The sequence below is a fragment of the Panthera onca genome, chromosome E2, assembly GCF_046562875.1.
Source record: "Panthera onca isolate mPanOnc1 chromosome E2, mPanOnc1 haplotype 2, whole genome shotgun sequence".
Lineage (NCBI taxonomy): Eukaryota > Metazoa > Chordata > Mammalia > Carnivora > Felidae > Panthera > Panthera onca.
The window spans coordinates 44,691,129-44,714,239 of NC_138353.1; the positions used below are offsets into that span (position 1 = coordinate 44,691,129).

At 42.4% G+C, this 23,111-nt stretch overlaps 1 protein-coding gene across 1 annotated transcript in view; it reads left to right on the plus strand.

Annotated features, from left to right (window-relative positions):
* Positions 1 to 4,387: 4,387 nt before the first annotated feature.
* Positions 4,388 to 23,111, plus strand: part of WWP2 (WW domain containing E3 ubiquitin protein ligase 2) — a 151,288-nt gene continuing 132,564 nt past the window's right edge. Inside the window, exon 1 of the mRNA XM_078438935.1 lies at positions 4,388 to 4,497. The gene's annotated coding sequence lies outside the window, so the exon portion shown is untranslated. The remainder of the gene's footprint in view (positions 4,498 to 23,111) is intronic.

A 23,111-nucleotide genomic window follows, 5' to 3' on the forward strand; every position in this document is an offset into this window, starting at 1 on the left:
CCTTTAGCGCCTCCTTTACTCTTAAGTGGAAAACCTGTATATAGTCTCGTTGTTACAAGTAAATCAATACAGATAAACTACAGATTATTTAATGATCACAACAAGCCTAAGAGATAGGTACTATTTTACAGCTAGTCCCACCTAACAAGTCTAGTATTTGGTAACACCCGGGACTGACTCTCGATCTCAGGGTTCTGGGCGTGGAGGCTACTTACCAAAAAACAAACGGATGAAAAACTACCACCACAACAAAAAGAACACCTGGACAAACCGACCCTGAGCCACTTTCTTATCCATTATGCTCTACTGACTGCTACTTACCTACCCTTGCTTCATTAGAGGGGTCTTTGCTGTCCTTGCCCACTTCCCTAAGTAAGGCTTGTAATTTACTAGCGAAAAATTACTTGCTGGATAGAACTGAAAGGAAGTATTAGATGACTTCTAAATTCCTTCTTAAATCGGAGATTGCATAATTATGATATCTGGCCTGTTATAAATTCATGCTGGAGAATTTTGGCAGAATGTTAAAGTGGGTTTTCTGTCATTCATCTTCAGCGACATTGATTTATTTTAAGCTTTCTCTGTCAAGTCTTAAGTCTTATTCCTTTTTTATAATTTATCCATCCTACCTCCGAAAATCCTTCAGTGCCCTGGAGGTCCCCTTCCGCAGGTGCCCAAATCCTCTTTCTTTCCCCAAACATCTGTCTCAGTTTTTCTTACCATAAGTTCTCTTCAGTCTCCAGAGCCAGTGGCTTTTGTCCTACTTGTCCTGCCTGAAATGACATGGTGGAAGGCTGTTTCTAATGTTCATAAAAAAATTTTGGTTTTATTTCTCAGCTTTCTGTTTCTCTGCAGAATTTGACATCGCTGACCATCTTCTCTTTCTGAATTGTCTCTCCTTCCCTGACTTTGGTGATACTTCAGTATCCTAGAGTTCCTTTGAATACTCTTAGCAGTGTCTCACAGACTTTTTGTCTGTCTTTGCTCGTTTTGTTTTCTTCCAGAAAATTGTGCTGACCAAACATTACTTACTTAGTCTCTAAGAAGCAGGTCAGTGGACCCCTCTATAAAGCAGTCTCTGATCACTCAGATCAGATTTTTCCCCAAGGACAGATTTGAGCTTTTCTTTCTGATCACACTTAAGACATTTTTTATTTTTTAATTTTTTTGATGTTTATTCATTTTTTGAGAGAAAGAGAGAGTGACAGAGTGCAAGTAGGGGAGCAGCAGAGTGGGAGGGAGACATAGAATCCAAAGCAGGCTCCAGGCTCTGAGCTGTCAGCACTGAGCCTGACACAGGGCTTGAACCCACTAGGTGAGAAATTGTGACCTGAGCCAAAGTCAGCTGCTTAACTAATGGAGCCACCTGGGCACCCTTATACTTCAGGACATTTTAGTTCTGTTGTTCCATAAGCAGTTATTATTCCTCCTTTGCACTATAATTAATTGGGTGTCTTTTTAATGTAGGTTGGAAGTCAGGGACTCTGTTTTGGGGTCTTTTTCTTCAAATGACCATTTCAATTTAATTTGTAACTTTTGAGGGACACTTTTATGAAAACATTTCAGAATTTATGGTATGTCTTTTCAAAAAAATCTCCTATACTGTAGGATCTATAGCGATGTGTTCAACAGCTCAATAAATGTTGATGAAATCTATTCACTCAGCAGTTTAAAGAGACCTTCTGTGGGCCGAGCACTGCTTTAGGAGCTGGGAGATGGCTCCTATCTTCACAATTCTTGTAGTAGGAAACATGGTACATACACATATATGCATATATTCATATATGTCAGATAGTGATAAGTATGGAGAAATATGAAGAAAAAAATGAAGCAGGAAGGAGGCTGGTAGGAGGGGGAGTAAGAGATGGGTTGCATATTTAAATAGGGTGATCAGGAAAGGCTTCACTGGGATAGTTGAGCAAACATTTGATGAGAGATGAAGGGGTCAGCTATCTGACTACCAGGGGAAAGAGCTTTCCAGGCAAAGGGAAAATCCAGTCCTAAAGCCCCAAGCCAGAGTGGGTGAAGCAGAGTACCGAGGGGAAGAGTAATTGGAGATGAGGTGAGGAGGGATCATGTAAGGCCCCATAGATCACCATACACTCATTAGGTTTTACTCCTTTATTTAATTAAAAAAAAATTTTTTTTTAACATTTGTTTATTTTTGAGACAGAGAGAGACAGAGCATGAGCAGAGGAGGGTCAGAGAGAGAGGGAGACACAGAATCCGAAACAGGTTCCAGGCTCTGAGCTGTCAGCCCAGAGCCCGATGCGGGGCTCAAACTCACGGACCGAGAGATCATGACCTGAGCCGAAGTCGGATGCCCAACTGACTGAGCCACCCAGGCGCCCCAGGTTTTACTCCTTTAATGCACAATTGTGAGCATGCTTGCCTGGTCTTTTCTTTTAGTGAACATCTACTTAAATACCACCAAGTCAAGGAATCCTTTTCCAATTCCTCTGGAATAGAATTAGTATAACTCCCTTCAGTGGAACTAGAGAAGTTTTAAATAGTTTTATAAATAGTTTTAATAGGAATTAATGTAGGGCTCAAGATAGGATGAGAGTGTTGGGGAACAAGAAGCCGGAGGCACCCTAAGAATGTCCTGAAGGAAAGGGAGAGAGCACCAAGAAACTGAAAGCAGTTTCATTCCCAGGACAGAAGGTGGCCAGGACTGCTCGTTCTCTCCAGAAGGACATCATACAGGCGCCAGGCCTGGGATAAGAATGTTTTGTCTGGCACCAGATGTACTCATGACCCGGTATGGAATACACTGCAGGTGCAGGACCTGTCAGGATGTCAAATACTACATTGTATGTGCTTGCTGTTATCAGACAATTTGCAAAAACAAAAGAGGCTTGAGCCAGGGGACCGATGCTTTGGCTCCTGGAGAGTGTCAGCCCCCTGCTTTCCAATTCTCTCATCATCGCACCTTTAGAACCTGTGTCTCTACAAGAGAGGGCTGTATCTCCTTGAAATGCCATCTCCTGGATTTGGAATGGGAATAGGAACAGTAGAGACTAAGTACTCAACGAATTTAATTTGCATGCATAATAGGATCCATCTAAACTCAAAAACTCCAAAATAACAGGATAGTTTGTAGTGCTTAAGGCTAATTATGTGATTAGTATTTCATTTATTTATTTAAAGGTTTTTTTTTTTTTTTAAATTTTTTTTTTTTAACGTTTTATTTATTTTTGAGACAGAGAGAGACAGAGCATGAACAGGGGAGGGTCAGCGAGAGGGAGACACAGAATCTGAAACAGGCTCCAGGCCCTGAGCTGTCAGCACAGAGCCTGATGTGGGGCTCGAACTCACGGACCGCGAGATCATGACCTGAGCCGAAGTCGGCCGCCCAACCGACTGAGCCACCCAGGCGCCCCTTTTTTTTAAGTTTATACACTTTGAGAGAGACAGAGACAGAGTGAATGAGGGAGGGGCAGAGGGGGGGAGAGAGAGAGAGAGAGAGAGAGAGAGAGAGAGAATCTCAAGCAGGCTCTGTACTGCCTGATGTGGAGCTGGAACTCACGAAACTCTAAGATCATGACCTGAACTGAAATCAAGAGTCAGACACTTAACGGACTGAGCCACCCAGGCACTCCAAATAGTATTAATTTTAAATAAATAGTGATTAAAAGTGAAGAATTAGAGTCTTTGTTGAACTGTCAAAGCTGAAGCTCCATACTATTAGTACAGACTGTTGATTTAAAATGTTTTTTATAATTAATAACATTCTGTCTGCTTTGTAGATTAAGGAAACGGGGGTTGGTTTGGTGTGGTGAGGCACTTTATGGACCCAGCCTGGGGTTTTTGAAGCTTTCCTACCTTTGCTTTATGTCACAAAAACAGATGCTCCATAAAGACTACTTCTGCGTTTCTAGAGTCCAGAATGGTGCCTGGTACCTGGTAGGCATAGGGTTGCCAGATACAGCAAGTAAAAATGCAAAATGCCCAACTAAAATTTTCAGATAAAAAACACTTTTTTTTAGTATAAATATGTCCCGTGGACATATTTATATAATGTATAAATATGTCCCGTGGAGTATTTAGGGGATATCTATATATTGCATAGCAGTTTATCTGAAATTCAAATTTAACTGGGCGTCTGTATTTACTGCGTAACCTTAAAGAGCTCAGTAAATATTTGTTGACTTGATTGGCCTCCTCTCACCTGTAAAATGGAACTAATGACAGACCCGCCTCCGAGGTTGACGGGAGTGAATGAAGCGCCTGGCACACAGTGAGCCTTCAACTTATTTGCTTGCTCCGGGATCAGCTAGCGAGTGGAAGCCCTTCCACTTTCCAACACAGGAATGATAAGAAGGCCGACTCCGGGACAAATGTACCCAGGCCCTGCCTAGGTTGCCCACACCTGCAGCTCTGGCCAGCCTCTTCCGGGTCAGGTGACCGCGCGCGGTCACGTGACCCGGCCCGAGTGCGGGCGGTGGAAGGCGGAAGTGGGAGCGGAGTTGGGCGCCGCTTCTGTGGCCGCGGCAGGTAGCGAGCGCCGGCGCGATGGGCGCGGGGGGCTCGGCGCGCGGGCGGGCCGGGGGCGCGGGGTGGGCGGCGGGCGGCGGGCCGCGCGTGGTGGGCCGGGCGGTGCAGCCCGGGCGCCGGGGGGCGGCGGCTTCCTGTGGGAGGGGCCTGGCGCGGCGGTTCCGGCCTCCGAGGAGGGGTGTCCCGGCTCCCGCCCGAGCGGGGTGGGCGCACGGCGGGCCGCGCGCGGCGGTTCTTAGAAGTGGACGCGGAGGCGGCCAGGGTTGCGGCGGGCGTCAGGTCCTGCCGGAAGGGGCAAAGGAGCTTTGGTGCCAGGGATGAAGAGGCGTGACCTTTGTGGAGGGATCGGGACTGGAGGAAGGGGCGACTTGGGACCGAGCTGGAAGGGGGCTCCTGAGAATATGACAAGGAGGGAAAGGAGAAATCAGGAAGAAGATGCGGTGTGAACCCCATCTGAGAGTCTCTTCCTTCCTTCTTCTTTGGGAATGGTTGTTACACCAGACTTTGATTTGGGTCCCATTCAGTTTTTAAACTTCAGGAAGGATCACAGAATCTTGATCATTTTGCTTTCGTCACACCCACTTTGTCCTGGTTGGGTAGGGTTCCACTTCTTGGGAACCTAGCCCTTCAGATCATCTTTCTTTGAGTTTTTCCCAGATCTGATCAACTTCGAGGCTTAAAAAAGGAGTGTGGGCACTTTACTCTGGCCATAAAATGGCTTTTAGCCTAAATTGTTGACCACGACCTAGCCCAGCATTACCTCAGCAACACTGCAGAAATCTTGGACACAGTGTCTCTACTGCTTTATGACTTTTCCTCTTTCTTCAGTTTAAATTATTCAGTTTCCCTTACCCTATGATTGCTTATCTTGACACACTGTAAGTAGGTAGGGTAACTGAGAGGTCTGGGTTGTGTTCCTTAGAATTGTGACCTGGATCATTATTTCAGTATTAAATACCTGTGTTAAAGCTGCTCATCCTTTTTTTCTGCATGCTTACTAAAATTTGCCGAAGTGAAATGAATTTCATGGATGTGATATAACTGGAGTGAATGTTCAAACTGGACAGTCACAGGAGCCAGAGTCGTTTTGGATTACAAGTAGGGGGAAAAAATGACTATGCTTCACAGTTAAAGGGGTGCCTGGGTGACTCCATTGAGTGCCCGACTTCAGCTCAGGTCACAATCTTAGAGTTCTGAGTTCAAGCCTCCATCTGGCTCTCTCCTGTCAGCGCAGAGCCTGCTTTGGACCCTCTGGCTGTCTCTCTGCCTTTACCCTGCTAGCGCTCTCACTCTCTCTCTCAAAAATAAGTAAACATTTACAAAATTATAAAAAAACAAAAAACGTGAGTTAAAGTTTTTGAAGTATTTGACAAACATTTAAAAATTAACTTCTGTAGCAGCCTTTTGGGTTATGTTGGGAAGGTGTTATTCCCATTTCATAATGAGCAAACAGACCTAAGAGAGAGTGGCTTGATTTTTAAAAACAATTTATTGTTTTCTTGTTTCCTCGTCTCTTTCTTCCTCCTAGACTGCACATCCTTCAAGGGTAGGGTTCATATCTTGTTTGGCTGCTACCCTAGTGCCTGTAGTCACTTGGTAAACGTTTGGTGAATGCATGACTTTCTAAAGGTCACATAGCTATAAGCGGAGGACAAGGCTTTTGAACTTGAGACCTAGCTCTTTTGTCAGACTGCCTTGCCATTTTTTGTATTATTGGTCCATGTGGAAATGATAGGCATAGGAAAAAAGCTTGGGTTGGCTTCTTAGTCTCTTTTACTTAATGATGACTTTCTCAGTTACAAACAGCTTATATCAACATCTCATTTAATTTTCACCATGATCCTGTGAAGGGCAGTATTATCCCTGTTCCACAGATGAAGAAACAGTTTTGGTGGAGTCCATACTTTAGATTCATCCCAGACTAGTGAATGAATGACTGAGCAGGGACTGAAGCCCAGGCCTTTTAGCTTTAGACCTATTCTCTCTCATTTATAGAAGCAATATAAAGTTGTATTTTAAAAGTATTTTTTCAAGTGTAAAAAGTATAATATTTTAAGGAAAAAATAATATATATATCACACCAAAGATTGTGAATGTAGAATGCAGTTGACGTTTAAAAAACTACTATGCCATAGATGCCTCTTCCTGGGAAAACAGTCTTTCAAGGAATATGTGTGAGTGCTGCTCTGGGCCAGGCACTGTGCTACAGTTGTACTGTCCAATATAGTTGAGTACTAGAGAGATGCTATGAGTACAAAATACACACCAGATTTTCAAGAGTCAGTATGAAAAAAAAGTATGTCATTGATTTTTTTTAATGTTATAACAAGCATACTATTAATATAGTATCAATATGTACTATATGCAAAAACATTTTAAGTTTATTGGGTTAAATATAATAATGTAATTGGATTAATTTCACCTGTTTCTTTTTCTTTTTTTTAATGTTTATTCTTGAGAGAGAGAGAGAGAGAGAGAGAGACAGAGCATGAGTGGGGGAGGGGCAGAGAGAGGGAGACACAATCTGAAGCAGGCTCCAGGCTCTGAGCTGTCAGCACAGAGCCCAATGTCGGGCTGGAACTCACAAGCCATGAGATCATGGTCTGGGCTGAAGTTGGACGCTCAACCGACTGAGCCACCCAGCTGCCCCTCACCTGTTTCTTCTTACTTTTTAAAATGTGTTTCCTTGTGGGTCACCTGGATGGCTCAGTTGGTCTCACAGTTTGTGAGTTCAAGCCCCGTGTCGGGCTCTCTGCTGTAAGCGCAGAGTCTGCTTCGGATCCTCTGCTCCCTCTCTTTCTGCACCTCCCCTGTGCTCTCTTGCTCTTTGTCTCTCTCTCTCAAAAGTAAATAAAAACGAAAAAAAAAAAAAAACCTTAAAAATGTGTTTTCTTGAAAATTAAAGATTATATTGGACAGTGCTATTCTAAACACTGGGAATATAATACACAAGAAAAGCAAAAATCTCTGCCCTTGTGGATCTCACATTTTAGTGGGGCAAGGAACAATAAACAAGATAACCACATGAAGTGCATATTATATTGTAATGAAGGAGGGAAGTGGCATGTGGTGTGGAGTGTTGGCTGGGGTTGCAGTTTCCCTTAGAGTCTTTAGAGAGAAGCCTTCCTGGGAAGGTGACTGTTGAGTAACGATCTGAAGGAGTTGAGGGTAGGAGCTGTGTCAGTGCTTCAGGCAGAGTTGAGTAGCCCTAAGAAGGAGCACCGCCGGTAGGTTTGTGGGCCAGCTAGGAGGCTACGGTGGCTGGAGGGGTGTGGGTGAGGGGGAGTAGAAGAGTGAGGTCAAAGAGGTGTTGGGGACAATGGGAGAGATGAGCAGGTCATGGAGGGCCTTTTGGCCTATGGTAAGGATGGTGGCTTTTACTCAGTGAGTTGGGGTCATTGGAGGGTTTTGAGCAGTGGAGTGCAGAAGACATATCTTGCTTTTTATCTCAGTCTGGTTATGGTGCAGAGAAAGAGCACAGAGGGGCAAAGCTAGAAGCGGGGAATCAAGTTCCAAGGCTATCACTATGATCCAAGCGAAGGAGGGCGGGGTGGGAGAGATGGAGGTGGTAGAGGTGGTCAGGCCCTGGGTATATTTTGAAGTATAGTCCACAAGGGTTGTGGATATAGAATGTGGAATTATCATTAAACTGAAAAGGGGAAGACTGTAGGAGGAACAGGGGCTGGGGCTCAATTTTGTTGACATTGATTTTAACATGTCTAATAGAAATCCAGTGGAAAGTGTGTGGGGCAGTTAGGGAATTCTGGAGACCAGCCTGGGTGAAAGAGGTACTTGTGGAAGTGGTTAGCAGGTGGACAGTGTTGAGAGTTAAGACACTAGGCGAAGTCACTTACGGAGTAGTGTTGGTACATATCCAAGAGGAGTGCTTCGTGCAGGAAGTTAAATTTTGTAATAAAATCTCAGGTTATACTGTTACACTACTAGGTATTTTAAACACAGCAAAGCATTGTAGTATATCTTGGTGAACTTGATTTTCTTTCCTTTTCACTTTTCGTTCAAAGATCCTTTTGAAAACAACAAGCTATTTTCAAAAAATTATTATTTTTTTTACATAGGCTCCATGCCCAAAGTGGGGCTTGAAGTCATGACCCTAAGATCAAGAATCGCACGCTCTACATTTTGTCAGTAAAATACTTAAAGAGGGTTCTGAAAAAAAAAAAAAAAAAAAAAAAAGAATCACATGCTTTACTGACTGAGCCAGCCAGGTGCCCCACTAATTTGTTTTTTTTTTTTTTCCTTGAGGAGACTACTCTTCAAGGCGTACATCTTTGTGGTGCCACTGAAATCAATTTGAGTGCTAATTTCTGGAGTTAGTCTGCCTTTCTGGGTTGGTAACCAATTTAGAGACCTCCAAGAATGATGGGAAAGACACAGCCTGGAAGGATGGGTAATGAGTTTTTAATGTTTAAATATTAGTCTTACCTGACATGTATCGAATGCCTATTGTTTGTTGGCTATTCTGTTTTATAGATTTAAAATGGGACCCCACTGAGGTGAAGTGATGTGCGTGAGGTCTTGTAGCCAAGACATGAAAGAGCTGGGATTTGAATCTTGGTCTTCTGAGTTTAGATCTCATGCTTTCATTAGGAGATGTGTGGTAGTGGATACACGACCATGAACTCCCATTGGAATCAAATTAGTGAGCTGGTTTGGAGTGATTTTGAGTCACTTTGGACTGTTACAGATTCTGGAATTTCTGAGAGGTGGGAATGAAAGGGAAGATCTTGTTTCCCTTAAAAAGAACTAACTGAATCTTTTTTAGAAAGTTCCTGTCCTAGGGCGTCTGGGTGGCTCAGTCTATTAAGTGTCCAACTTCGGCTCAGGTCATGATCTTACAGTTCGTAGGTTTGAGCCCCGGATCAGGCTCTGTGCTGGCAGCTTGGAGCCTGGAGCCTGCTTCAGATTCTGTCTCTCTCTCTCTCTCTGCCCCTCCCCGGCTTGCACTCTGTCTCTCAAAAATAAACAAACATTAAAAAAAAATTGAGACAAAAGTTCTAGTCCCTTACTTTTCCCCACAAGCTTGTAAACACTCAATGATTTAAGTCAAGTGTTAATAACTACTTCCAGGAAAATGCCAAACACTAAGACTCAGCAGTCCTGACCTGGGGCAGGTGTCTCCTTCCTCTGGCACTCATGCCTTTTGCGTCCGTTTTGTTGTGAGATCTGCTTCCAGTCTCTTTTATTATTAGCCTGTAATTCCACTGTGCTCCCAAAGATAGGCCCTCCCCTGTCTTTCCCTCTCTCTTTTTATGTACTTGGTCTTTGTACGCATGTCATTTGGCAAAGTTCCGTTCTGTTTGATTGTTTTTCAATATGGACCTTTGGAGAATGGAAGGTAACTCAATGCTGGCTGCAGGAGAGAGGCCAAGAAAGAAGAATTAGTGTTGGAAATAACTGGAAAAGCATGAGAATGTGAAGGAAAAGAGGAATTGTTTTGAACAGACCCTTTTCTTCCACATTTTTCAAGAAGTGAATACCATGGGTGGATCTATAATTATAAATGAGAAGCTCTGCCTGTTTCCACAACTGGCTAATTAAAATTAAAATCTTGGTGCTGGTGAGTAGTTTTTGCTCTTCCCTGGCTCATCTGCTACCTTGAGATCAGTGTTCATTGGTTTCTTCACTCAAGGCTGAGTCAAGAATTTGAGGAATTGCAGAGCTTAGAATTTTAGCATCAGGAACCAGCTTAGCGTGGGGGCGCCTGGGTGGCTTGGTCAGTTAAGTGTCCGACTTTGGCTCAGGTTCGTGGGTTCAAACTCCACATCGGACTCTGTGCTGACAACTCAGAGCCTGGAGCCTGCTTCGGATTCTGTCTCCATCTCTCTCTCTGCTCCTCCCCCATTCACACACACTCTCTCTCTCTCTCTCTCATATAAATAAACATTAAAAAAAAAAAAAAGGACTAGCTTAGTTTGTAGTTAATACTTGAAGCACTTACTGTGTGCTGTTTTACTTGACAGAACTCATTTAATCCTTACAGTAATCTTGTAAGTAACATTATTAGCTTCATCTCACAGATAAAGAATTGAGATTTAGAGAGGGTAAGTAACTTGTCCAGTATCACTCAAAAGCTAGGGAGTGGTTAAACCTATTTACCTCTTCAAGATTGGCTGAAAGGTTTTTGTTGAAGTTGGGTGATAAAAAGGACCAGGTGCTTCAGATGTTCTAAGAGCTGTCGTTTGCTTGCTAAATCTGACGTGTGGTTGCTTTCTTTTGCCAAAAGCTTTTGGAAGACTTATTTCACTGGGGTCTCTCAGAGCAAGAAATCCGAGGTCCCAGAGGGACCCTGTGACATTCACCTTTGTATTTCCAGGACTTGGCACAGAGTGGGGTCTTAAGTATTATTGAAACAGTTACCGTGGCTCTGAACTGGGCAGGGTGAGTAAGAGGGTCTGGAAGGGGCTTAGTCAGAGGCTGGCTGCCTTCTTGCAGAAGGTGACCTTGACCATTATGCTCTCCTGGCTTCAAGAATCAACCCATCCTAACAAACTAAATGTTGAGTTGTCCATCAACTGATGAAGGGGTAAACAAAATGTCATATATCCACATATTGTATAATTCCATGTATTTGAAATGTCCAGAATAGACATTGGAATAGACAATAGAGTCAGAAAGTCAATCAGTGGTTGCCAGAGGCTCCGTGCAGAGAGGAATGAGGGGTGACCGCTAATGGGTATGGAGTTTCTTTTGGGGTGATGATAATGTTATGGAATTAGATAGTGGTGATGGTTGCACTACTTTGAATATACTAAATTGTATGCTTTAAAAGGGTGAATTTATGGTATGTGAATTATATTTCAACAATATTAAAAATAAAGAACCACCCAGTCCTGTTTTCATTGTACCCTCTCCGTTCTGTGGAGATCAAGTGAAGATTTCAGTGCAGGTGACAGCAGCTACTGTCCTCCCATCTTCTGGTGTCACAGCACCACACGTTATTCAGCTCCCTCTGTTCCCAGGAGAATACACTGAAACATGTTCTCCCTGCTTTTTTGATCTCAGGTATTTCAAATATTTTAACTTAAAAGGATTATGATAGATCTTTGTTGTCTTTATGGATATCTCTGGCAACTATGAACCTGTTGGTGGACCCTTGACGTGTTTAATTTTGCTAATGAGAAGAACTAAGCAGTTACTACCTTAACCAAGAGTTTCTTGTCTTTTAACCACTTGTGGATTATAGGCAAAGAAAGCTGGCTTTTTATGTATTATCTTTTTTTTAAGATTTTATTTAAAAAAAAATTTTTTTTAATGTTTATTTATTTTTGAGAGAGACAGAGACAGAATGTGAGTAGGTTAGGGGCAGAGAGAGAGACACACACAGAATCCTAAGCAGGCTCCAGGCTCTGAGCTGTCCGCCCAGAGCCTGACACGGGGCTCGAACTCACAAGCCATGAGATCATGACCTGAGCTGAAGTCGGACGCTCAACCGACTGAGCCACCCAGGCGCCCCTAAGATTTTATTTTTAAGTAATCTTTATACCCGATGTGGGACTCGAACTTTCAACCCAAGATCAAGAGTCGCATGCTCTCTGGACTGAGCCAGCCAGGCACCCCTACTTATTTATTTAGTTTCTTATTTAAAATGAAAGGTGTAAGGGCTTTATTTGTTACCTTCAATGTGGAGCTGATAACCCCCCCTGCAAGCTGGTAGTTCAGGTTGTACCACAGTCTAACTCTGAGCTGGAGCCCAGCCTCCTTTTTGGTTGTGAGCCCTCCGGAGATACCCTTGCAGGGCCTGAGGCGTGCCCCTGTCACTGCAGGGAAGAGGATGAAATTGGCCGGTGGGGGAGGGGCCTAGCCAAGCAGAAAAGGAAAGAGGTGGAAAGGAGGAGGGAGATCGTAAAGCTTTCCTGGGAAGACTGGAGATAGGCTGCCTGCTACTCTTCCAGTGTAGCTCTCCTTGCTTCATCCTCTGACTTTTCATTAAAATAGTTAACCTTATTCTTAATTCTCTAAAGCTAATCACTCGCTGTGTCAGTAGTGGGATCAAAAATTGTTTTGAGACAGAGCGTGAAAAATACTCATTTTTTAAAAAAATAATGAGATAAAGCATAATATGTTTAGGATTCTCTTTTGTGCCTGGAATCACAACTAAGAAACAGTTTGAGCAAGACCATGGCCCCTGTGACTATAGGGGCTTATTTTTGGGAGGAAGTTACTGTGGTCCTGGGGGAGTTGGGCCTCCAAAGGATGTGTTCTTAGAGGAGGACTTGCAGTTTCAGCCTGATGGCAGTTGAGGTTAACATCTTCCAAAGCCTTTGTTGCTCATTGTATTAGTTTCCTTCTCCTTATCTGTGTAACAAATTGCCACAAGCCTGATGGTTTAAAACTAAGTGAATGTATTTCTCTACAGTTCTGGAGGCCACAAGTTTGAAATTAAGGGGTCAGGATCAACAGGGCTTCATCCCTCTAGGCTGGGGTGGAGGTGGGGAGGTTGAGGGGAATTCTTTTTTTGCCTCTTTTAGTGGCTCTAGGTGTTTGTTAGCTCGGAGTTGTAGGATTCTGATTTCTGCTCAGTCTTCACATGGCCTCCTGTCCTGTGTCTGTGTCTTTTCCCCTCTGTCTCTTAAAAGGATGCTGGACCCACTCAATTCAAGGTGATCTTATCTTGAGATCTGTAACTTAATTGCATCTGCAAAACCCTGTTTTCAAGCGAGGTCACCTTCACAGGTTCCAGGGGGTTGGTGCTTAGACATGCCTTTTTGGGTGCTGCAATTCAACCCACTACTCTAATTGAATGTAGACGGGATGTTCTTATTAAAATTAAACAAGGACATCATCCTATGACCTGATTTGAAGAGAAGTCTTTTCCTTTTCTGAATTTAAATTTTATTTATGACCAAAATAATACATGCACATAGTTTAAAAAGCCAAATAGCATTACAAGACTTGTAACGCAACAGCATTTCCTAGCTTCACCCCTCTTTGTTCTTGATTCTTGCTCTATAGAGTTCATGACTTTCAACGGTTTTTTCTTTTTTTTTATGGTATTCTGCATTTTTTTGTTTTGTTTTGTTTTGGTTTTAAAGTAGCTCCACTCCCAACATGAGGCTTGAACTCATGACCCCAAGATCAAGAGTCACATGGTCTATTGACTGGGACAGCCAGGCACCCCAACTTCTGCCTTTCTGAGTGACATCCTTATACTGTTATTTTTTAGCTTGTCAGTTTTGTTTACTGTCTTTTAACTTACCGAAAGTGAGGATTTAGCTCTCTTTCTGGCCAGTCTCCACAAACACATATTCTACCCTGATCTTCTGAGTATTCCCACATCACAAGTTTTGATTAAATGGTTTATGCTATTATAATTATAAATTTTATTCACAGCTGAGCCACATAGTTTATTAGGATTACATTTCCTTTCATACAACTTTTTGTTGTTACTACTTGTTTCCTGATTTTTTCATTTGCATAGTTTTCTGTGTTCCTGTCACTAATTCTGCACCAAACTTTTTCTTTTTAATGTTTGTTTATTTATTTACTTTGAGAGGGAGTGTGAGAGAGACAGAAAGAGAGAGAGAATGCATGGCGCCTGGATGGCTCAGTTGGTTAAGCATCTGACTTTGGCTTGATCTCATGGTTTGTAAATTTCAGCCCCATGTCGCACTCTATGCTGTCAGAGCCTGGAGCCTGCTTGGGATTCTGTGTCTCCCTCTCTCTCTGTCCCTCCCTGGTTCTCACTGTATCTCTCTCAAAAAATTAAACATTAAAAAAAAAAAGAGAGAGACCCTTTCAACTCAGAGTCCTTTATAAGAAAGAGAGTGCCCGGCTGCGCACTCGCAGGTGGGGAGGGGCAGAGAGAGAGAGAGAGAGAGAGAGAGAGAGAGAGAATCCCAAGTAGGCGAGCCCATTGTGGGGCTCAAACTCATGAACTGTGAGATCATGACCTGAGCCGAAATCAAGGATGCTTAACTGACTGAGCCACTCAGGCACCCCTGCACCAAACATTGTGATAGAGCTAAAGTTCTCCTTTTTTAAGTGCATCAGATGCATCGTGTAATTTTTCTTCCGTTTTCATTCTTTCATCTAGAGGTAACACTTCGTATAAACTCTCTGGTCTGGACTGATTGGTTTTTGGGCTGTTACACTGTAATACCTTGGGGTTTTTTCATCATTCATCTCAGAATTCCTTTTGTCTTTCCCATGTGAATCCCCACTATCCATCCTCTTTCTTCTTTACTCTCCTGGAGCACATCTTTCAGTAGCTTCCTGAGGAAAGCAGTTTGGGAGGAATTTTTTTGAGATTACAAATCTGAAAACACCATTATTTTCCAGCCATATTTGATTGATGCCTTTTTTTGGTCATAGAATTCTAGATTGAAAATAATTTTATCTAAAATCTGAAAGCGTTGCATTGGCTTCTTGCATTTAGTATTACTGTCTGGAAGTCTGATGCTGCTCCGATTCCTCTTGTTTGTAAATGTGACAGGAAGCTTGTTTACCCTTTGTTCTCCTGTTCTGAAATTTCATGGCATTGTGCATTAGAGTGTTTTTTTTTTTTCTCATCCATTGTTCTGTGCACTCCTTGGGTTCTTTCTGTCTGGAACTGTATGTACTTCAACTTAAGAAAAATCTTCTGTAACATTTCTGTGCTGATTTCTTTCCCCCTTTTCCCCCTTCTCTATTTCTGGACTTACTCTAAGTTGGACAGTGGACATTTAAAATAAATTCTCTAGGGGCGCCTGGGTGGCTTGGTCGGTTAAGTGTCCGACTTCGGCTCAGGTCATGATCTCACGGTCTGTGAGTTCGAGCCCCGCGTCGGGCTCTGTGCTGACAGCTCAGAGCCTGGAGCCTGTTTCAGATTCTGTGTCTCCCTCTCTCTCTGCTCCTCCCCTGTTCATGCTCTGTCTCTGTCTCAAAAATAAATAAACGTTAAAAAAAAAAATTAAAAAAAAAAAATAAATAAAATAAAATAAAATAAATTCTCTATTTTAAAAAAGTTGTTTTTCTCCTTTTTCTTTTGGTTCTACTTTTTAGCGTGTGTCTTCACTTTATCAGCTTTGTTTTTTTCTGTCAGCACTGTCCTTTCTAAGAGCAGTTTCTTATTCTCTGAGTCAACCACCCAGCCAGCTTGCCTTCCCACCTTCCTGCCTGCTTGCCTTCCTTCCTTCCTTTATTTATTTATTTAAAAAAAATTTTTTTAATGTTTATTTATTTTTGAGACAGAGCATGAACGGGGAGGGGCAGAGAGAGGGAGACACAGAATCTGAAACAGGCTCCAGGCTCTGAGCTGTCAGCACAGAGCCTGAGGTGGGGCTCGAACTCACGGACTGCGAGATCATGACCCGAACTGAAGTCAGCTGCTTAACCGACTGAGCCACCCAGGTGCCCCTTCCTTCCTTCCTTCCTTCCTTCCTTCCTTCCTTCCTTCCTTCCTTCCTTTAAAATTACATTCTGTCTTATTTCCTAGGTGCAATATTTTATCTCTGAATTGTTTTGAGACTATTTTTGATCTCTGTTTCATTTAACTATAAGCTTTTTAAAAAGAGATATAATTCATATACTTTACAATTCACCGCTTTGAAGTGTTATTTCAGCGAATGTTAGCCTTTTCACAAAGTTTGTGTAGTTGTTACTTACTACTGTCTATTTGCAGAACATTTCATCACCTCGAGAGAAACTTTTTACCCATTAACAGTCACTCCACCCCCTGACCCTCTCAGCCCTAGGCAACCACTGATCTCCTTTCTCTTTCCACAGATTTGCCTATTCTAAGTATTTTGTATAAATGAAATCATATAATAATCGGGCCTTTTTGCCTGCTTCCTTTTTTTTCTTTTCTTTCACTTAGTGTCAAGTTTTCATAGGTCATCCATATTGCAGAATGAAACAGCACTTCATTCCTTTTTTCACCAAAGAATATTCTATTGTAAGGATATACTGCATTTTCTTATCCATTTCTCAGTTCATGAACATTTGGGTTGTTTCCCCTTTTTAAATTCTGAATAATCCTCCTATGCACATTTGTTCTTTTGGGCATACACCTAGAAATGGAATTGCAGGGTCTTAAAATTCTATTTAACTTTTTAAAAAATATTTTATCTTCGAGTAATCTTTAACCCAACGTGGGGCTCGAACTCACAATCCCAAGACCAAGAGTTACGTGCTCCACTGACTGAGCCAGCCAGGCGCCCTGATTCTGTTTCACTTTTTGAGGAACTGCCAAGATGTTTTCCAAAGTTGTGCACCATTTTTCATTTCTTGCTAGCATTATTTGAGGATTCTGATTTCTCCAAGTTCTTGCTGTCATTTGTTCTTGTATACTTTCTGATTTTGGCCATTTTAGTTTGTGTGAAGGGGTATCTCAGTATGGTTTTAAAATGTTTGCATTTCACTAGTGACCAGTGAGGTTGTGCATCCTTTCATATATTGTTTTTTTTTTTAATCTCTTCTTTAGAGAAATGTCTGTTTAGATCCTTTGCCCATTAAAAAAAAAAAGTTTGAGAGTGAGAGAGAGAGGGAAAGAGAGAGAGAATCCCAAGCAGTCTCCACAGTCCGTGCAGAGCGGAATGTGGGCTCGAACTCACGAATTGTGACATCGTGACCAGAGCTGAAACCAAGAGGTGGACGCTTAACCAGCTGAGCCACCCACGTGCCCCTGCGCATTTCTTTTTAAGTTGTATTATTTGGCTTTTTATTACTGAGTTGTAAACGTTCTTTATTCTAGATACGAGTCTTATCAGATACATGCTTTGCAAATATTTTCTCTCATTCTTTGGGTTGTCTTTTCACTTCCTTGATGGTCTCCTCTAAAGCACAGAAAATTTTAATTTTGATGAAGACAAATTTATCTTGTTTTTATTTATTTGTGCTTTTCATAGCATGTCCAAGAAACCATTTCCTGACTTAAAGTCATGAAGATTTATGCCTTTCGTTTTTTTCTGAGTTTTATAGTTTTTGCCCTTATATTTTGGTCTTTGATCCGTTTTGAGTTCATTTTTGTATCAGGTGTGAGGCACAGGCCCACCTTCATTTGCGCACGCATACCCCATTGTGCTAGCACCATTCGCTGAAAAGACTATTGCTCTTATTTCTGCTGAATTGTCTCGGCACCCTTGTCTGAAATCAATTGGACGAAAAAGTATGGGTTTGTCTGTGGATTCTCAATTTTCTTTACTTGCTCTGTACGTCTGTCTTTATGCCTGTACTCCATGGTCTTGATTACTGTGGCTTGGTGGTAAGTTTAGAAATTAGGAAACCTGAATCCTCCAACTTTGTTTTTCTTTTTTTTTTTCAGGATTATTCTGGCTATTCTGGATCCCTTGCATTTTCTTACGCATTTTAGGATGAGCTTGTCAGTTATTTTTTTTCTCTGCATGTTTTGATATCTGGCTTTTCTGTCTGAGGCTCTCCTCAAATTGTGTTCCTTTCTGCATGAAGTACCAGCAGGCTGAACTGTGTGCTAGGACTCAAATGAGGGAAGGTGAGTGGGGTGGGGGGCCAGCGACTTGTCACAGTTCCTGATGTAGACTTCCACTTATCTTCCTGGATCTGCATGGTGCCTTATCACTACCCTCAGCTGTGCCTGAAATCCCCAGGTGTAGTCGAATCTATCCAGAGTCTAAAAATGAACTCTCCTGTTCAGGTTTAGGGAGGGTGACTGCCTAGCTGAATTGGTGGGGAAAGGGGTCCGGGAACTCTGTTTTCCATACAGGCTTTCACTGGTCTCTCCTGTTTTTAGGCTCACTTAGGTTCTCACTTTCAGAGGTACCTGGCGACCCGGTTATTGACCCTCAGCGCCATCAGCCTGCTTCTCGGCAGCTCTGCCTCCCCAGCCGGTTCAGGCAGTTAGGTTTCAGTTTCAACTCGCTTTCCAGAATGTTGCCTCCCTCTTTAACTGTTGTTTCGTTTTCTATTCATTTTTAGTGGGCTTGTATTTTTGTATTTCTTTTTGTTTTAAATCTTATTTCTTTTTTTGAGAGAGAGACAGAGAGAGAGCGAACAGGGGAGGGGCAGAGAGAGGGAGAAAGAATCCCAAGCAGGTTCCGTGCTGTCAGCACAGAGCTCCACGCGGGGCTCAAACTCACAAACCCGGAGATCAAAGGTCACTTAACCGACTGAGCCACCCAGGTGCCCCTGTTTTTGTATTTCTTTTCTGTCTTTCTGATGGAGTTTGAGAAGGGGACAGACAGAGATAAATATACGTGTTTAATCTGTCATGTTTATTGAGAGCCCCTGGCAGGCTCTCCGGGGAAAAGTTGATATAATGGAAGGTGGTGTAATATGTGGTCTCCTTGGAACCACTACTGACACAGAGCTCCTTCACTAGATTCTGTTCCTAGAGTTTTATATTCCCCCATTTTTTTCATCTGCATATTATTCTGTGCAATTTTTCTGCATAATTTTGGTTTTGCCTAGAACATTTGGATAGAGCTAAAGTCCTACTCTTAGTACAGTGGGCTAATTCGGTAACAGTAAACCAGTGGTTCTTACCCCAAATTTATATTAGGATACCCTGGGGGAATTTTTAGATAACACAGCTGACCCCACCCTACTCCAGACCAAGCAAATGGGAATCCCTGAGGCTGGGATTTGGTTGTCCTTTTTGTTGGTCTGTTTTTCATACTCCCTAGATCATTCATTCTCGGTGCACAAGGAATCGAGAACCATTGCTCCAAAGCATTTCGTATTTCACTAAGAATAATTTAAAAAAAATTTTTTTTTTTTAACGTTTATTTATTTTTGAGACAGAGAGAGACAGAGCATGAAGGGGGGGAGGGGCAGAGAGAGAAGGAGACACAGAATCGGAAGCAGGCTCCAGGCTCTGAGCCATCAGCCCAGAGCCCGCCGTGGGGCTCGAACTCACGGATCGCGAGATCGTGACCTGAGCCGAAGTCGGACGCTTAACCGACTGCGCCACCCAGGCGCCCTTCACTAAGAATAATTTTACTTATGAAGAATTTGTCAAATTCCACTGAATCCCTTACCACTGTCATTTTCGTCCTCCTTCACTGCCCTTGACATGCGCTGGCCCCTTTTTGTTGTTTATCCTCCCAAGACTCACCAGCACCTCAAGAGCTTCTGCCCTTGCTCTTTTATCTGCCTGGAATGTTCTTCCACTGCTATTCTCAATTCCGTCCGCCATCTTCAGGTCTTTGCTCAGAAGTCACCTTCCCAGCAAGACTTTCCTTGTCCACAATTTTCTCTGCTTTCGACTGCCATCTCAAATTCCTGTCCTAAACTGCTTTGTTTTCCTCCGACTGCTGGTCACCTCCACACATCTCTCATTTGGTTTCTGTCTGACATCCCTTGTGGCACATGTCCTCTCCCTATGTTATCAGTCTTTTAGTGTTTGAAGAAGCCAATGGATGGAGCCTCATTTATTCTTTCTCTCATGCTCTTCTTTTCTGTTGGTAGATATGAGTGACCTGTATTATTTCTTTCTCCTGGAAAAACTTCTTTTAAAAATTTCTTTCAGAGCGTGTTTTTGTTTGAGGAAGTCTTTTGTTTATTCCTTTACTTTTGAAGAATAACTCCACTGGCCCCAAAATTCTAGGTTAGTGTGTTTTTTCTTTTAATACTTTAACTATTTCATTCTGCTGTCTTGTTGCTTGTATTGTTTCCGGTAAGAAGCCTGCTGTAATTCTCATCCTTATTCCTGTATAGGTTTGCTGGGGTTTTTTTTCTCCTTTGGCTTCTTTCAAGATTTTCTCTTTGTTTTTAGCTTTGTCTAGATTAAATAAGGTAATATTGTGTGTCCAGTTGTTTGTTTTGTTCTTGTTTTTGGTATTTATCCTACTTGATGTTCTCTGAGCTTCCTGGATTTGGGTTTTTAATTTTTTTTTAATTGGTTTTTAATTTTGGAAAATTCTTGGCCATTATTACCTAAGGTATTTCTTTTGCTCTGTTCTCTCTTCTTCTGCTATTCCAATTATGCATATTTTGCACATTTTGAAATTATCTCACGGTTCTTGGACTTTTAAAAACATTCTTTCTTCTCTTTGCATTTTCATTTGGGAAGTTTCATCTGACGTATCTTCAAGCTCTGAGTCCACAGCCACGTTGTCTACTGATGAGCCCATCAAGGCATTCTACGTTTATGTTACACTGTTTTAGATTTCTAACATTTTCTTTTTTCTTTCTTAGAGTTTCCACATCTCTACTTACATTATCCATCTGTTCTTGGGTGTTTTCTACTCTTTCCAGTAGAATCATTAACATATTCATCCATAGTTATTTTTGAGAGAGAGAGAGAGAGAGAGAGAGAGAGAGAGACAGAGTGTGAGCAGGGGAGGGGCAGAGGGAGAGGGAAACACAGAATCCTAGAATCCAGGCTCCGAGCTGTCAGCACAGAGCCTGACAGACATGGGGCTCGAAACCACGAACCATGAGACCATCACCTGAGCAGAAAGACCCTCAACCAAAGTCAGACATTCAACTGATTGAGCCAGCCAGGCACCCCCAAAGTTATTTTAAATTCTGTCTGATAGTTTTAAAATCTTTGTTATCTCTGAGTCTGGTTCTGATACTGCTTTGTCTCTTCACACTGTTATTCTTGCCTTTAGGCATTGCTTATAATTTTTTTTAAAGTTTACTTATTTATTTTTGAGAGAGACAGAGAAAGCATGAGCCAGGGTGAGAGGGAGAGAGAAAGACAGACAGACAGAGAGAGAGAGAGAGAGAGAGAGAGAGAGAGAGACGAAATCCCTAGCAGGCTCTGCAGGGTTAACATAGAACCTGAAGTGGGGCTTGAACTCATGAAACTGTGAGATCGTGACCTGAGCCGAAACCAAGAGTTGGATGCTTAACTGACTGAGCCACCAGGAGCCCCTAATTGTAATTTCTTTAAAAGTTTATTTATTTAGGGGCATCTGGGTGGCTCAGTCAGTTGGGCGTCCGACTTCAGCTCAGGTCATGATCTCACAGTCTATGAGTTCAGACCCCGCATCAGGCTCTCTGCTGACAGCTCAGAGCCTGGAGCCTTCTTTGGATTCTGTGTCTCCCTCTCCCTCTGTGCCCCTCCCCTGCTCATGCTCTGTCTCTTGCTGTCTCAAAAATAAATAAAAACATTAAATTTTTTTTTTTAAAGTTTGAGAGAGAGAGAGAGAGAGCGCGCGCGCGTGCGCGCATGTCTGTGCATGCGCACTTGCAAGTGGGGGAGGGGCAGAGAGAAAAGGAAAGAGAATCTCAAGTAGGCTCCATACCGTCAGTGCAGAGCCTGATGTGGGGCTAGAATTCATGAACCGTGAGATCAGAGCTGAAGTCAGATGCTTAACCAACTAAGTCACCCAAGTGCCCCTTCCTTATAATAATTTTTAATTGAAGGCTGGACATGATGCATTGGGTAATAGGAACTGAGGTTAATAGGCCTTTCGTTTGGGATTTTATGTTAATCTGGTTAGGAGTTGGTTTGTATTTAATGATCGCTAAAACTGTAAGTACCAGAAACTTCAAATTCATCTAGTGTTCTTGTTTTGGTCTCTTGGTTATCTTTGGTCTTCCCTAAGAAGTCCTTTTTTTTTTTTTTTAAATAAAAAAATTTTAAATAAATTTATTTTAGAAAGAGAAAGAGAGCATGAGTGGGGGAGAGGAGCAGAGGGAGAGAGAGATACTCAAGCAAGCTCCATGCTCTTTGTGGAGCTGGACATGGGGCTCAATCCCACGAACCTGGGATTGTGACCTGAGCTGAAATCAGGAGTCAGACTTTCTTTCTTTTTTTTTTTTTTAATTAAAAAAAATATTCATTTTTGAGAGAGAGTGAGAGCACGCGCAAGCTGGAGAGGTGCAAAGAAAGAGGGAGGGATACCAGATTCTGAAGCAGGCTCCAGGCTCTGAGCTGTCGTGGGACTTGAACCCGCAAACCGTGAGATCATGACCTGAGCTGAAGTCGGATGTGTAACCGATTGAGCCTCCCAGGCGCGGCCCCCAGGAGCTCAAAGTGTGCACCTTTCATCTCTTTTAGGTGTAACCCACTCTTATGACCCATGATATGATAGGAAAATATGGGGGAGGGGGAGTATTTTGCAATCTTATCATTAAATCTCAGTCTTTTAATGGGTCTTTGTCTCTTGGTTGTGACCTTCACTAGTGTTTATTAACTGTTTTCTCCCCCTTAGGTGAAACAAGAAGGCTAGAAAGGCCTTAGGGAAATTTCCTCCCCCTAGTTAGGATAAAGCTCTGGGTAAAGTCTTTTTCCCTAGAGATGGGCCATTCTTGTGGAGAACATTTGGCATATTTCACAGTGGTTACTTCTTCCATTTCTGAGCCAGGGCCAGGAGGGGATCTTTCTATGTTCTTTACCAGGAATTTTTTTTTTTTTTCTGTTTTATTCACTGATGTATCGCCAGCACCCAAAACAGTGCTTGGTGTATAAAAGATGCTCAGTAAATATTCGTTGAATGAGTAACTGAATACCTTTCACCCAGGCCCGTGAGGTTCTTTTATGTAGATGTGGAAGAATTTCTCAGACCTAAAATGACAATAAACTGATGACATTTCTCTGAATGAGTAGTCCTCAAACCTAGTGTTTACTTATTGGGTTTTGTGGTGTTTGTGAGCGTCTCTCTAATCTGAACCCTGCATAAAATGGGTTTGTTTTAGAGCGTTTTTTTTTCATTTTTTTTGACTGCACCCTTTAGAAAAAAAATGTA